This window comes from Triticum urartu, chromosome 3A, assembly GCF_056163025.1.
Source record: "Triticum urartu cultivar PI428250 chromosome 3A, HENAU_Tu73, whole genome shotgun sequence".
NCBI lineage: Eukaryota > Viridiplantae > Streptophyta > Magnoliopsida > Poales > Poaceae > Triticum > Triticum urartu.
This window is the reverse complement of record NC_141875.1, coordinates 98,966,634-98,977,078: the sequence shown is the minus strand read 5'-3', so window position 1 is coordinate 98,977,078 and position 10,445 is coordinate 98,966,634.

The following is a 10,445-nucleotide window of genomic DNA, read 5'->3' as shown; positions in this document are numbered from 1 at the left end:
CGTGGAGCATGTGGGAGCCAACATGGGTATCCAGATCCTGCTATTGCTTATTGACCGGAGAGTTGTCTCGGCCATGTCTGCATGACTCCCGAACCCGTAGGGTCTACACACTTAAGGTTCGATGACGCTAGGGTTATAGGGAAAGTATGTATGCGGTTACCAAATGTTGTTCGGAGTCCCGGATGAGATCCCGGACGTCACGAGGAGTTCCGGAATGGTCCGGAGGTAAATATTGATATATAGGAAGTATGGTTTTGGCCACCGGAATTGTTCCGGGCATCACCGGTAGTGTACCGGGATCATCGGAGGGGTCCGGGGGTCCAGCAGGTGGGGCCACCAGCCCCAGAGGCCTACATGGGCCAATAGTGGGAAGGGACCAGCCCCTAGGTGGGCTGGGGCGCCTCCCACCAAGGCCCAAGGCGCCTCCAAGAGGGGAAGGGGGCAAACCCTAGGGCAGATGGGCCCTAAGGCCCACCCTAGGTGCGCCTCCCCCTCTCCCCCTTGTGGTCGCCACCCTAGATGGGATCTAGGGCTGCCGCACCCCTTGGGGTGGGAACCCTAGGTGGGGGTGCAGCCCCTCCCCTCCCCTATATATACTTGAGGTTTTGGGCTGCCAATCACACGAGAACATCTCCTTCTTGGCGCAGCCCTACCCCTCTCCCTCCTCGTCTCTTTTGGTGCTTGGCGAAGCCCTGCTGGAGTACCACGCTCCTCCACCACCACCACGCCGTCATGCTACTGCTAGATGGAGTCTTCCCCAACCTCTCCTTCTCCCCTTGCTGGATCAAGGCGTAGGAGACGTCACCGGGATGTACGTGTGTTGAACACAGAGGTGTCGTTCGTTCGGCACTAGGATCATCGGCGATTTGGATCACGACGAGTACGACTCCATCAACCCCGTTCACTTGAACGCTTCCGCTTAGCGATCTACAAGGGTATGTAGATGCACTCTCCTTCCCCTCGTTGCTAGATTACTCCATAGATTGATCTTGGTGATGCGTAGAAAATTTTGAATTTCTGCTACGTTCCCCAACAGTGGCATCATGAGCTAGGTCTATGTGTAGTTTCTATGCACGAGTAGAACACAAAGCAGTTGTGGGCGTTGATTTTGTCAATTTACTTGCCGTTACTAGTCTTATCTTGATTCGGCAGCATCATGGGATGAAGCGGCCCGGACCGACCTTACACGTACTCTTACGTGAGACTGGTTCCACCGACTGACATGCACTAGTTGCATAAGGTGGCTAGCGGGTGTCTGTCTCTCCCACTTTAGTCGGATCGGATTCGATGAAAAGGGTCCTTATGAAGGGTAAATAGAAATTGGCATATCATGTTGTGGTTTTGGCGTAGGTAAGAAACGTTCTTGCTAGAAACCTATAGCAGCCACGTAAAAACTTGCAACAACAATTAGAGGACGTCTAACTTGTTTTTGCAGCATATGCCTTGTGATGTGATATGGCCAAAAGGATATGATGAATGATATATGTGATGTATGAGATTGATCATGTTCTTGTAATAGGAATCACGACTTGCATGTCGATGAGTATGACAACCGGCAGGAGCCATAGGAGTTGTCTTAATTTATTTATGACCTGCGTGTCAACATAAACGTCATGTAATTACTTTACTTTATTGCTAAAGCGTTAGCCATAGTAGTAGAAGTAATAGATGACGAGACAACTTCAAGAAGACACGATGATGGAGATCATGATGATGGAGATCATGGTGTCGTGCCAGTGACAACGATGATCATGGAGCCTCGAAGATGGAGATCAAAAGGAGCAAAATGATATTGGCCATATCATGTCACTATTTGATTGCATGTGATGTTTATCATGTTTTACATCTTATTTGCTTAGAACGATGGTAGCTTAAATAAGATGATCCCTCACTAAAATTTCAAGAAAGGTGTTCCCCCTAACCGTGCACCGTTGCGAAGGTTCGTTGTTTCGAAGCACCACGTGATGATCGGGTGTGATAGATTCTAACGTTCGAATACAACGGGTGTAAGCCAGATTTACACAGCAAAAACACTTAGGTTGACTTGACGAGCCTAGCATGTACAGACATGGCCTCGGAACACGGAAGACCGAAAGGTCGAGCATGAGTCGTATAGAAGATACGAGCAACATGAAGATGTTCACCGATGTTGACTAGTCCGTCTCACGTGATGATCGAACACGGCCTAGTTGACTCGGATCATGTTTCACTTGGATGACTAGAGGGATGTCTATCTGAGTGGGAGTTCATTAGATGAACTCAATTATCATGAACATAGTATAAATTGTCTTTGCAAATATGTTGTAGATAAATAGCTCACGTTGTAGCTCCCTGTTTCAATACGTTCCTAGAGAAAGACCAAGTTGAAAGATATTGTAAACACTGATGCGGACTAGGTCCGTAGTCCGAGGAGTGTCCTCACTGCTACACAGAAGGCTTACGTCTTTGATGCACCGCTCGATGTGCAAACCCCTACAACGTCGTCTGTGGATGTTGTGAACACCTGACAGACACATCCTGAAGACTACTTGATAGTTTAGTGCACCATACTTTACGGCTTAGAATCGGGATTCCAATGACGTTTTGAACGCCATAGAACATATGAGATGTTCCAAGAGCTTAAATTGGGATTTCAGGCTCATGCCCGTGTTGAGAGGTGTGAGACCTCTGACAAGTTCTTTTGCCAACAAGATGGAGGAGAATAGCTCAGCTAGTGAGCATGTGCTCAGAATGTCTGGGCGCTACAATCACTTAAATCAAGTGGGAGTTAAACTTCCAGATAAGATAGTGATTGACAGAGTTCTCTAGCCACTATCACTAAGCTACTAGATCTTCGTGATGAACTATGACATGCAAGGGATGGAGTTGATCCCGGAGTTGTTCGCGGTGCTTAAGACTGTAAAAGGTAGAAATCAAGAAGGAGCATCAAGTGTTGATGGTTTAACAAGACCACTGGTTTCAAGAAGGGCAAGGGCTAGAAGGGAAACTTCATGGATGGCAAACCAGTTGCCGCTCCAGTAAAGGAACCCAAGGTTGAACCCAAACCCGAGACTAAGTGCTTCTATTGTAAGGGGAACGGTCACTGGTAGCGGAATTACCCCAAATGCATGGTAGATAAGAAGGCTGGCAACTTCAACAAAGTATATACGTGTTATTAATGTGTACCTCGCTAGTACTCCTGGTAGCACCTGGGTATTGGATACCGGTTCAGTTGCTATTACTGGTGACTTGAAGCAAAAGCTACGGACTAAACGGAGACTGGCTAAGGGCGAGGTGACGATGTGTGTTGGAAGTGTTTCCAAAGTTGATGAGATCACCATCGCACGCTCCATATGCCTTCGGGATTAGTATTGAACCTAGATAAATGTTATCAGGTGTCTACGTTGAGCATGAATATGATTAGATCATGTTCATTGCAATACGGTCATTCATTTAAGTTAGAGAATAATGGTTATTTGGTTTACATGAATGATACCTTTCATGGTCATGCACCCTATGTGAATGGTTCATTGAATCTCGGTCATGGTAATACACATGTTCACGCCAAAAGATGTAGAGTAATAATGATAGTACCACTTTCTCGTGGCACTGCCACTTAGGTCATATTGGCGTAAGATGCATGAAGAAACTCCATGTCGATGGATGTTTGGAGTCACTTGATTTTGAATCGCTTGACACATGTGAGCCATGCCTCATGGGCAGGATGACTAAGACCCCGCTTTCAGGTACAATGAAACGGGCAAGTGACTTGTTGGAAATCATACATGCTGATGCGTGTGATCCAATGAGAATTGAAGCGTGCGGTGGATATCGCTATTTTCTCATCTTCACTGACGATTTGAGTAGATATAGGTATATTTACTTAATGAAGCACAAGTCTAAAACATTTGAAAAGTTCAAGCGATTTCAGAGTGAAGTTAAGGATCATCATAACAAGAAGATCAAATTCCTATGATCTGATCAATGAGAATATCTCAGTTATGAGTTTGGCAAACACTTAAGACATTGTGGAATTGTTTCATAGTTGAAGCCACCTGGAACACCACTGGGTTATGGTGTGTCCGGACGTCGTAATCGAACCTTATGAGATATGGTGTGATCTATGATGTCTCTTATCAATCTACCGTTTTCATTTTGAGGTTATGCGTTAGAGATAGCTGCATTCACTTTAGATAGGACACCATCTAAGTCCGTTGAGATGACGTCATATGAACATTGGTTTGAAAAGAAACCAAAGTTGTCATTTCTTAATGTTTGGGGCTGCGATGCTTAAGGCTTCAGCCGGAGAAGCTCGAACCCAAAGCGGACAAACACATCTTCATAGAATACCCAAAGGTGACAGTTGGGTACACCTTCTATCTCAGATCCGAGGGCAAATTGTTTGTCGCTAAGAACAGGTCCTTTCTTGAGAAGGAGTTTCTCTCTAAAGAATTGAGTGGTAGGAAGATAGAACTTGATGAGGTTGTCGAACCTTTACTTCAACCAGAGAGTGATGCAACACAGAAAAATGTTTTCTATGGAGCCTACGTCTGTTGAATAGGAAGTTAATGATAGTGATCATGAAGCTTCGGATCAAGTTGCTATCGAACCTCGTAGGTCGACAAGGACATGTACTACTCCTGAGTGGTACGGTAATCCTGTCGTAGATATCATGTTGCTAGAAAACAATGAACCTACGAGCTATGGAGAAGCGATGGTGGGCCCGTATTCTGACAAATGGTTAGAAGCCATGAAATCCGAGATAGGATCCATATATCAGAACAAAGTATGGACTTTGGTGGACTTGCCCGATGATCGGCAAGCCATTGAGATAAATGAGCCTACGTCTGTTGAATAGGAAGTTAATGATAGTGATCATGAAGCTTCGGATCAAGTTGCTATCGAACCTCGTAGGTCGACAAGGACATGTACTACTCCTGAGTGGTACGGTAATCCTGTCGTAGATATCATGTTGTTAGACAACAATGAACCTACGAGCTATGGAGAAGCGATGGTGGGCCCGTATTCCGACAAATGGTTAGAAGCCATGAAATCCGAGATAGGATCCATATATCAGAACAAAGTATGGACTTTGGTGGACTTGCCCGATGATCGGCAAGCCATTGAGATAAATGGATCTTTAAGAAGAAGACGGACGTGGGCGGTAATGTTACCGTCTATGAAGCTCGACTTGTGGGAAAGAGTCTTTTCACAAGTTCAAGGAGTTGACTACGATGAGAATTTCTCACCCGTAGCGATGCTTAAGTCCGTCGGAATCATGATAGCATTAGCTGTATTTTTTGATTATGAAATCTTACAGATGGATGTCAAAACAAGTTTTCTTACCAGTTTCGTAAGAAAAGTTGTATGTGATACAACAAAAGGTTTTGTCGATCCTAAGGATGCTAAAAGGTATGCTGGCTCCAGCAATCCTTCTATGGACTAGAGCAAGCATCTCGGAATCGGAATATATGCTTTGATGGAGTGATCAAAGCATTTAGGTTTATACAATGTTTGCTAGAAACTTGTATTTACAAGAAAGTGAGTGGGAGCACTACAACACTTCTGATAAGTATATGTGGATGACATATTGTTGATCCGAAATAATGTAGAATTTCTGGAAAGCATAAACGGTTGTTTGAAGAGTGTTTTTCAAAGGAAGACCTGGATAAAGCTGCTTACATATTGGGCATCAAGATCTATAGAGATGGATCAAGACGCCTGATGGTACTTTCAAAGAACGCACACCTTGACATGTTTTTGAAGGAGTTCAAAATAGATCAGTCAAAGAAGGGGTTCTTACCTGAGTTGTAAGGTGTGAAGTTGAGTAAGACTCAAAGATTGACCACGGCAGAAGAAAGAGGAAGGACGAAGGTCGTCCCCTATGATCTTGTCATAGGCTCTATACGGTATGCCATGCTGAGTACCGCACCTGATGTGTGCCTTGCCACATGTCTGGCAAGAGGGTACAAAGGTGATCTAGGAGTAGATCACCAGATAGCGGTCAAAATTGTCCTTGGAGGAATAGGGAAATGTTTCTCGGTTATGGAGGTGATAAAGAGTTCGACATAAAGAGTTACGTCGATGCAAGCTTGACACCTATCCGGATAGCTCTAAGTAGAGATACCGGATACGTATAATGGAGCAATAATTTGGAATAGCTCCAAGTGGAACGTGGTAGCAGCATCTACGATATAAAGTTTTGCGAAATACATAGGGATCTGAATATGGCAAGACCCGTTGACTACAACCTCTCTCACAAGCATAACATGATCAAACCCAGAACTCTTTGAGTGTTTATCACATAGTGATGTGAACTAGATCATTGAGTCTAGTAGACTCTTGGATGTTGGTCACATGGCGATGTGACCTGTGAGTGTTAATCACATGGTGATGTGAACTAGATTATTGACTCTAGTGCAAGTGGGAGACTATTGGAAATATGCCCTAGAGGCAATAATAAATTTGTTATTATTATATTTCCTTGTTCATGATAATCGTTTATTATCCATGCTAGAATTGTATTGATAGGAAACTCAGATACATGTGTGGATACATAGACAACACCATGTCCCTAGTAAGCCTCTAGTTGACTAGCTCGTTGATCAATAGATGGTTACGGTTTCTTGACCATAGACATTGGATGTCGTTGATAACGGGATCACATCATTAGGAGAATGATGTGATGGACAAGACCCAATCCTAAGCCTAGCACAAAGATCGTGTAGTTCGTATGCTAAAGCTTTTCTAATGTCAAGTATCATTTCCTTAGACATTGAGATTGTGCAACTCCCGGATACCGTAGGAGTGCTTTGGGTGTGCCAAACGTCACAACATAACTGGGTGGCTATAAAGGTTCACTACAGGTATCTCCGAAAGTGTCTGTTGGGTTGGCACGAATCGAGACTGGGATCTGTCACTCCGTGTAAATGGAGAGGTATCTTTGGGCCCACTCGGTAGGACATCATCATAATGTGCACAATGTGACCAAGGAGTTGATCACGGGATGATGTGTTACGGAACGAGTAAAGAGACTTGCCAGTAACGAGATTGAACAAGGTATCGGGATACCGACGACCGAATCTCGGGCAAGTATCGTACCGCTAGACAAAGGGAATTGTATACGGGATTGATTAAGTCCTTGACATCATGGTTCATCCGATGAGATCATCGTGGAGCATGTGGGAGCCAACATGGGTATCCAGATCCCGCTGTTGGTTATTGACCGGAGAGTTGTCTCGACCATGTCTGCATGACTCCCGAACCCGTAGGGTCTACACACTTAAGGTTCGATGACGCTAGGGTTATAGGGAAAGTTTGTATGCGGTTACCGAATGTTGTTCGGAGTCCCGGATGAGATCCCGGACGTCACGAGGAGTTCCGGAATGGTCCAGAGGTAAAGATTGATATATAGGAAGTATGGTTTTGGCCACCGGAATTGTTCCGGGCATCACCGGTAGTGTACCGGGACCACCGGAGGGGTCCGAGGGTCCACCAGGTGGGGCCACCAGCCCCGGAGGCCTACATGGGCCAATAGTGGGAAGGGACCAGCCCCTAGGTGGGCTGGGGCGCCTCCCACCAAGGCCCAAGGCGCCTCCAAGAGGGGAAGGGGGCAAACCCTAGGGCAGATGGGCCCTAAGGCCCACCCTAGGTGCGCCTCCCCCTCTCCCCCTTGTGGCCGCCACCCTAGATGGGATCTAGGGCTGCCGCACCCCTTGGGGTGGGAACCCTAGGTGGGGGTGCAGCCCCTCCCCTCCCCTATATATACTTGAGGTTTTGGGCTGCCAATCACACGAGAACATCTCCTTCTTAGCGCAGCCCTACCCCTCTCCCTCCTCGTCTCTTGCGGTGCTTGGCGAAGCCCTGCTGGAGTACCACGCTCCTCCACCACCACCACGCCATCGTGCTGCTGCTAGATGGAGTCTTCCCCAACCTCTCCTTCTCCCCTTGCTGGATCAAGGTGTAGGAGATGTCACCGGGCTGTACGTGTGTTGAACACGGAGGTGCCGTCCGTTCGGCACTAGGATCATCGGTGATTTGGATCACGACGAGTACGACTCCATCAACCCCGTTCACTTGAACGCTTCCGCTTAGCAATCTACAAGGGTATGTAGATGCACTCTCCTTCCCCTCGTTGCTAGATTACTCCATAGATTGATCTTGGTGATGCGTAGAAAATTTTGAATTTCTGCTACGTTCCCCAACATGTCCGTGCATTGCAACGGGATATAAATGTTCTATAAGGGAAACGTTTGGGGCCGAGGCACCACGGGATATAAATATCTATTGGACATATTTTTTTCTTTAATACTGGTACAGACGGAGCCGCTTTATCGATCATAGTTCCTGTAAGAGCATCTCCTCCACACCCCCCGCCCAAGAGCACCCCGGTACCTTTTTTAGCTCGGCCCCATGAGCCTAAAATTCATCGGTTTGGGTCGAAATTGGCGTCGAGACCCACGCCGAAACCAGCGTGCTGGGGCCGGCCAGGGGCGCTGGTCGAAAGAAAAATGACGCCAAAACTGCCCGCCGGAGTCAGCGACTAGGCATCTCGTCCTCATCACCTCGCCTCGGCTCCCGCGCGAATCAATTCTAAGGCTGCCACCGGTCAGCCTTCCATTGATCATGGGCGGCGTAGTGATGCCCAGCCACCGCACATCCCGCCCTTTCCCGCCACACGTCTACACTGTTGACGCCCCCTCACCGCTATAAAAGTCGGCATTTGTCGCCGCTCGCCGCACACTCGTCACAGCCATCTCTCTCTCTCTCTCTCTCTCTCTCTCTCTCTCGCATGCCTCCAGCGCCTACCACCTTCTCTCCTTCGCCGCCTTTTTTTCTCGAATATGCACGAGTGTGCGTATCATATATTAAAGAGGGAAGGGGAAAGACTCCCTCCGCATTCAGAGAGTTACCTGAGTATTTACAAGTGGATTTCATCCACTCCACTACATATTACGCTTACTACTCGGCCCTAACCCACGCTTCAAGGCCGTCCAAAAATGCCTCAATTCCTCCCTTCAGTAGACCTGCTTGCTTCCATGCTCGGGCTTCTCTCTGTATGCTTCGTAGTACCTGGCTTGTAGCTGGCGCCGCTCCATCAAAAACTACGGCGTTGCGGTGCGTCCACAGCTCCCATAGGACCAGAATGCAAATTGGTCTTGCGAGTTTCTTGTGTTGCCCACATTCCTCTTGTCGAAGGCACCATTCAGGCAGCGTCTCCGTTGTTGTTGGTGTCCTGCCTGGCTGGTCCAAGGCAAGGCATACCTTTGCCCAAACCTCCCGAGCAAAAACACATCCGATCATGATGTGAGTCACTGTTTCATCGTGCTGGCTGCAGAGAGGGCATGAGGTTTGGTGTGGGAGGCCTCGCCGCGCTAATCTGTCCGAGGTCCAGCACCTGTCCTTGATGGCCAACCAAACGAAGAAGCGTTTACACAGCGGCGTCTTGGACTTCCACATGAATTCAGCCGTAGGAGTAACTTGGAGGCTGGCGAACTTGGCCGCATACACCGATCGCGCCGAAAACTTGCCGTCTTTCTCCCATACCCAGTAGACGCTGTCACCTGTTGCCGGTTGGATGTTAAGCCTTTCCACTTGCTGCCATAGGTCAAGGAATTGTCGAAGCATGGTTGTAGATAGATCCACCCCCACTTCCACTGCCCAAGTGTGATCCGCCAGAGCATCAGCCACCGTGCGAGTCGCCCTAGTTTGGTGTGGTACTTCTTTGTAAAGGAGTGGTACCAGCTCCTCGACCCGATAGCCCTCAAGCCATCTATCTTCCCAGAAGAGCGTTGTCTCGCCATTGCCCAGGGTTGTTGCAGCTGCCACGCGAAAGAGTGCCATAGATTCGGCCGGAACTGTAATCTTGAACTGAGCCTAAGGTCGGGACTGGTCAGTGCGTTGCAACCACGGCCATCTCGCCAACAGTGGAGTGTTCAACCATCTCAAGTTCGGTATGCCAAGCCCACCCGCCCATCTAGGGCGGCAAACTGAGTCCCATGCCACTGCGCAGTTCCCTCCCCGAGCCTCCATCTTGCCACACCACAGGAAACCGCGACATATCTTCGTCAAAGCCGTGAGAGTTTTGGGAGGTATCTGAAGTGCCATCATCGCATGTATCAGAATCGCGCACAACATTGAGACTATGAGAATGAGCCGGCCACTTTTGGGTAGGGCAGCCGCTTTCCATTTGGGTAGACGACCAGCAAATTGCTCCACCAAGTACTGAAATTGTGCAGCAGTGGCCTTCCTGATTGTAAGTGGTAGGCCGAGGTATTTGCATGGAAAGGCCGCACTTGTTCATTCTAGTGCTTGTCAAACCAAATCCAACTCCACGGGAGAGCACCGAATGGGAAGTGCCGCGCTCTTGGCATGGTTGATTCTGAGGCCCGAGGCTGCTCCGAATAGTGCAAGGATCTCCATCGCCGCCCTTGCTCTCGCCCTTTATCCTTCACTCATTCACCCAT